Source organism: Phaethon aethereus (assembly GCF_964289735.1).
Source record: "Phaethon aethereus genome assembly, chromosome: 8".
Lineage (NCBI taxonomy): Eukaryota > Metazoa > Chordata > Aves > Phaethontiformes > Phaethontidae > Phaethon > Phaethon aethereus.
In genome coordinates, this window is record NC_138584.1 from 5,303,425 (window position 1) to 5,309,985 (window position 6,561).

Below are 6,561 nucleotides of genomic sequence, written 5' to 3' on the forward strand. Positions count from 1 at the left end.
CTGGGTCCTTAGGGCCATGACTCTGGAACTTGGGAAAAATTTTCAAGAATTGAGAGGTAGAAGAGGTGATAATATTTGTTTGTAGCCTCCACACACCATATTTCTGAAGGTTCTTCACCGTGCCACCTACTTTCCTATGACAAATTTTCAATCCAACAAACAAGCTGGGATCAAATGTCAAGACTGTGAGTAAAGAACCACATTTCTGTGAACGAGGGGTGGTAATCTCTCTTGGTGGGACGTTGGGGGCTTTCCCCATAAGGGATATGCAGTAGATCTAGCTACCTGAGCTTTGGACAAATACTGGATAACACAAGGAAAGCTGTTGCTTAGAGTAGAGATCAGAAGATTACTACCGGACTGGAAGGTGAGTAAGAATCCGTCTGAAAAGGAGGGTAGTAAATTGTGCTGAAACATGAACCACTGTTACAGGATCTTCTTTAGCATTTATTTTTACCTCTGCATGAATGGCGCGAATGTGCTAACAGGGCTGCTTAGGGTGCAAATTTGGGAGCTGTCTTCAAACATGGGAGGACTAGAATATCTTGCAAAATTGACTAAATGACTGTACAGGCTCAGATAAAAACAGGGGTTCGGTTGGGGGAAAAGCAAGGAAACTACTGAAAGCAGATATAGTATAATTTATTTATATTATTTAAACATATATAAGATAATAATAATATAATATAAAGTATAAGTAAGCAAATTCCAAATGGGATAGTGGGACGGCTGCCGGTTGGGAGGGAAGGCTTGGCCCACACTGCATCTTTCCTTACAGCAGATTTGAAATCATCAGCACTGGTTAAATTACTGCTTCTTCCCTTCCTGTATTTAAAAACAATTAAAGAGTAAGAGAAGCTGGGGAAGAGATGATGCACCATAAGTTGTGATATTTTACTAAGAAGATTTGGGAACACAATTTTCAAATAGATTGTGCTCTTAAGTAGTATGGGCCAGGGCCCTTAATCCCTGACACACACCCCAAAATTTATCCCAGGTAGAGAAAGGCTGGAAGGCCAAGAAGTGCTTTGGTGGAAATTGCTGCAGTTCAGAACTTGTTTTGTACTGTTTCTGCTATGCTGCCAACACCAGGATCTTCCAGATCAGTTGCTTCTGCAAATCACACCTCAAACAGACCTGGCCCTCTTCCACCTCTCTCGTATCTGCATTCCCTGAAATACGAGCTTTAACAATTCCATCTTTTATATCTGCATACACCTTCTGGACACCTTTGAGCTGATAGAGCCATTTTCAAGGTCAGGGTGTGCAGGGAATTTAAATACATCTCTATACTCTGGACACCTGAAGAAGGAGAAGTCCCTTTGGGCTAAATATCGACCTGATACACATATCAGCATACCATAATAATGCGGTGGTCCAGAAACCGGAGCCACCCAAAGCTGATTTTTAGCTTCCATTGTCCTGTCTTCTCCCCATGTCATATTTTCAGAAGAAATGGCACACAGTCTCAGTCACTGTATTTTACAGATACCAGAAATATAGGCACGAGGTAGGGAGCATATAACCACCCAAGATTTGGGATGGCTATCTCACGTCTCTTCCTTAACTCATGGATCTGCAAAATAGGGCTGGAAATCTTGCGAAGACTGAGACATCTGCTCCTTTTATCTCGGATCCTAAGGTAGAAAGCAGATGTTTAACTGTTCAGAGTAAATCTAGCTTAATGATATTTTTCAGCTATTAAAATGGTTTTAATATTGCAACAAGATTTTAGTGGGGATCCCACTGGTTTTGTGCTCCCCAGTCCAGCTTATTATGTTTCAGTAGTGTCTGTTTTCAAAGATTACTGTTCATGCAATGTCAAACAAGTCACCATCACCTTTGCTGGTATGTGGAAAGTGGCAAAAATCTGTCAGTAACAGCCCTTCCATCCCCTAAAGCTACACTTTTTATGTGCTGACCTGTATCCCATTATCTCTGCACAGACATTACTTCTGTTTACCTGCCACATTCTTGCCCTGCAGGCCAGTTTTACAGCAGTTCTCCCCAACAGTGCAGCCTTCAGGTGCAATCCCAGTGCCTGTAGTAATTATATTTGAACGTTAATGTTTCATGAAAACATCAAAGCATTTCTGCCCCTCAGCTTTCCTGCTGACTTTGGTAGAAGTCGAGAGTGGGGTTTTTTTCCTGTTTGTTTGTTGTGGTCTAATAGTAATCTGCTTGGCAGCTTGATACTTGTTTCTATCCAGGGTTTAATCTACCTGGTAGACTTTAAGTGGAATACAAACTGTGGTTTTGGTCATCTTTGGAAGATGAGGGGCTATGAATGCCTTTTTCTCCCTCAAAATTCTCCTGAATGTTAAGGGAATGTTTGGAGCTGTGTCATTAGGCTGTAGTTAGCCAAAGATTTAATCAAAGGCCAGAAACAAGGGGCCTGTGCTAGTGACAGAAGGGAAAAAACCGAAACACTTATCTTCTGGCTTTGGTCTATGATGTAGAACAGGGAAGACTGAAATTACAACTGTTGTGGCTGTTAAGAGAATTCTTTTTCTTAGGAATTTGACTGCCATCTCTCTTACAGGTTTTGTTTTCCCTACACAATGGTGTGCATGTGTAAACCTTCCATTAAAAAAAATCAAATTTCTGCATTATAAAAGCACTCTAAATTGACAATATCCTAAACCACCAATAACACTAGTCAAAAGGTAGGGAGATGGGCACAGACTGAGGTTACATTTCAGCAGAGGTGCTGCTGGCTTTGCTCATGGTGCACTCAAAGTACCCGATTAACATGCAGAAAGGGATCTTGGCTTTTCTTTATCCCCAAATTGATACGCAACAGATTGTATCTGCAGAGAAAGGTTAGGGTTAGGGACGTTGCTCTCTAAATTATGCAGAAGAAGGGAGAGATCAGGGAGAAGGAACACATTTGATTCCTCCAAGCAATATTCTAGCAGCCGCTTGCCCAGCTACCCGAGTTTGGTCAGGTGTTGGGAGTCACACCCAAGCAGCTGGTTATCGGATTCTGCCAGGGCAGAGGTTCAAAAGAAGATGTACTGAATTGCCCAGGAAAGGTGCACCTCAGCTCACTCTCTTGCCGTTATTGCACATGCGAACGTAGCTGTTAAAAATGAAAAAAGCTCATCTAGCGATACAGCCTCGCTACACAAGGGTGGAAGGAACTACTGACAGCATGGTGTCATATAGCAGGGCCTCAGAGTCCAAGTGTAAGAGCTGAGGAAGTCGGGCTGTTCGGGCAAAGAAAATGGATTTCTTTGACAATCGAGTGTTATTTCGAAGCGCAGCGTTCCCAGACTCCCTTGGCATTACAGATTTGTGCTAGCAAGAGGTCAAATTGTGAACTATTTTGATGAATTCATACCAGGGCAGTTCTGTGTCTTCCCTGTGGTGTTGCTGGTAGCAGAAGCAACATGGGGATGGGGGCCCATGCCTGCAGCCAGAGCACAACCTTCTCTTTAGGTTCCCCCAGGAAGCCTCATTTCGCCTGTCCTGCACAACCCACCTTCTCCACCTTCCTGCCACTTCACAACGTAATACAAGTGTACCAGCGCCTGCCGGAATTGGCTACTTCCCTTTCTCCTCTAAGTAAAACCGTAATAGTGCTTTACTCAATGCATTGTACAAACTGTTATTGCATACAAAACGAGCTTTATCTGGTTTTGTCACTGATGAGCTGAAAAATTAAATAGCTGCTCTAAAATGTGAAATACTGGTTTTGCAAGTTAGATTTTGCATGGGAGAAGAAAGGCTGGCTGAAATTACTTCATGTTGTTCATGTATCATTTTCAAACCTTAATTGATGAATGTGATATGGTTTGATATCTAACAATATCATACCAGTTTTGTGGTGGAAAATGTTATTAAAATTAAAATAAATATGAGCTTCTGTACATAGGTGTGAGAGATAGCGCACCCGGGAATGCTTGAAGTGAATAGGTTGGAAGCTTTTCAGACAGGAAAAAAGAACAGTTTTGCTTACATGCAGCACATGGTTTAAAATCTATTTCAGACTTTGCATATGTTTTGGACTATTTAGGTGAAAATGAGGCACTGCATCTAATTATAATCTTAAAACTCCCGGACAAATGCTACAGGCTCAACACTTTGAAAAGTAAATACAACCACCATAATGATACTCACAGGGGGTAATAAAGAGGTAAAAATGAGACACACTTTCCGAAAAAAGTGAAGAAAGAGCACCTGGGGCAGGTAGGAAGGACAGGAACAGTGATGAGAAATAGAATAAAGGTTGCTAACAGTACAGAGTTATACCCAGGGTCCATCTAATCCAGAACCTGCTCCCTAGGGAGTCACAAAGTGGTGTTTCAGTGCTACCCAAAAGGCTTAATGCATCTCACTGATAGTGACACTGAGGGGTTTTTGGGGTGGGTGAGGGGGTGGTATCTTTTTGACTCTCACTTGCCACAAATTTATGCCTTAGAGCCTGAGAGTTGCTGATGTGGTTTTGAGCATTAATTCAGATATGAACTATTTATTTATTGGCCAACCAACAGAGCTGGAGCTGGCTTTAAGTTTCTCAAGGTCCCTGTCATTCAAACTGTAAAGTTCACAGAGAGCACCGATCTGTTCTTGAAAACTCAGGCAAGAAAACCTTCCTTAAAAGCATCCCCAATTCTAAAAGGAGCTTCAAGAATTATGTCAGAGAGTGGTGTTTCATCAGAGAAGTAAAAAAAATGGTTAAAAGGCAGGTGTAGGAGATAGAAAGAGAAGTTTTACACTTTAAACACTCCTAAAATCACTGCAGAGAGAAAAGAGGTCATGGTGCTATGCCCAGCCAGCTGGTTATTTGGAAGATGGTTAGTGAAGGGAAACGTTCAAAATGTGCAAATGCCAAAGAGGATAGCGATGGCTGATGTATATAACCTCAGAGTAACGATTAATCCCCAGCTTTTGAAGGCACAGGCTACTAAGGAAACAACACTGTGCAGAGCTGTGACAGCTCAAGCTGTAACACAGCAGTGTCCAAACGAGGTATCTAGTGCTCAGCTTAAAAAAAAAAAAGTGTTGTGTACTTGCGTGGTATTGGGTACCCAGAGCACGGGCAGGGGAATGCTTTGGAAATCTTTTCATTACCGCTGGGTGGAGCTGAAGCCCTTTTTGTTCAAACTGCTCCCTTCGTAACTTCTCTTTCGTCGAGAAAAATTGTGAATCAGGCTGTTTACAGATCGATTTGAAGAGCTCATTATACTATGACCTCATTCTTCTGGAAGGGGAGGTCAGTGAATGTATTGCATGGGGGGGGGGGGTTCTCCAACAGTATGCAGTTGTTTGGACCTAAATGTCAGACACCGCCAGGACTTGCGATGAATTTGTAACGCAGTCAGACAGTCATATAAGATCATCGTTGTCTTTAAATGCCTGCAGTAAACCAGCCAGAAGACTCTGACCTGAATAAGTGAAGGGAAAATACAGCTGAAAGAAACTTATCAGAGTGAAGAATATTTGTGTTAAACAGTAAGTTTTCTTTGTTTCTCAGTCCGGCTTTTCTGCTCTAAATGATTTTGAGTCACAGCACCAGATATATAAAGGACAAGATGAGAGCCTGGGTGAGGACAGACATAAGGAAAATGAGACTTGTTTTGAAAGCAAATTCCAAGCAGATGGGCAGGGCAGCAGGAGGGCGAATGCAGTTGTCCAGATCACTTGGTGCTCGTTACTTGTTCTTTGTCACATCCCGCTTAGCGGGGCTCCAGTTCCTTGTTTTCCACCTGCACCCAGACCCCCCCTTATCTCGTTATGATTTCTCTTCTCAGTGTTTTGCTAGCTGCCCTGTTCTCCCACAGCTGGCTCAGACCACAGCTGGCTCTCTTGAAATCTGGCCGTTTGCACGATGGTGATTTAAGAGCTTTCTGCCCCTACCTGTCCTCATCATCCCTCTCCCAGAGGGTGGCCAATGCGCAGCAAAGGTGCGTCACAATGGGCTATGTCTCTGTCCTGCGCGTGCCATAGATCACCACCTAGACAAGCAGCTTATAACGCTAGCGAGGTGAGCTTCCCGAGATGTGGATCCTGGTGCTCAGGATCTCCATTTAACGATCCCTGTTGGATTTAGCTGAACATCTCCATGCCACAGCGCTCTGAGAGCAGAAACATCTTCAGCGGGTACAGCTAAATCAAGCAGGGGCTGGGGCTTCAAGCTGTAGTACTATGAAGCTCTTCTGACATAGCTGTGCCAGAAAAAGTTGTAGGTGTAGATGTACCACCGTTGACCAGAACGTGCTCCTGTTACCTTGATTTATGTTGTTCAGGCCATGAAGAGACATTCACATTGCAAACAGCTGTGACTATGGGAGACCCTACTCTCCTCTCACGGCCTGTTACTGCTCTTCTCCTGGAGGCTGCAGCCTCCTTTATGTGTGGGCAGAAGAAATTGTGCCCTGTCCCGCTTCAGGCAAGGTCCATGGAGTGATTTAAAATGGTGATGAAAGTGGTTAGTGCTAACTCATCCAGCTTTGTCTGAAGCGTGAGAGAATGCTCACAGGATTTCTTTTGTGGGCCCAAGCTGTGTGGTGGTAACTCCCAGCTGGCATACGCTGATGGACAACTGTGCAGCAGAAC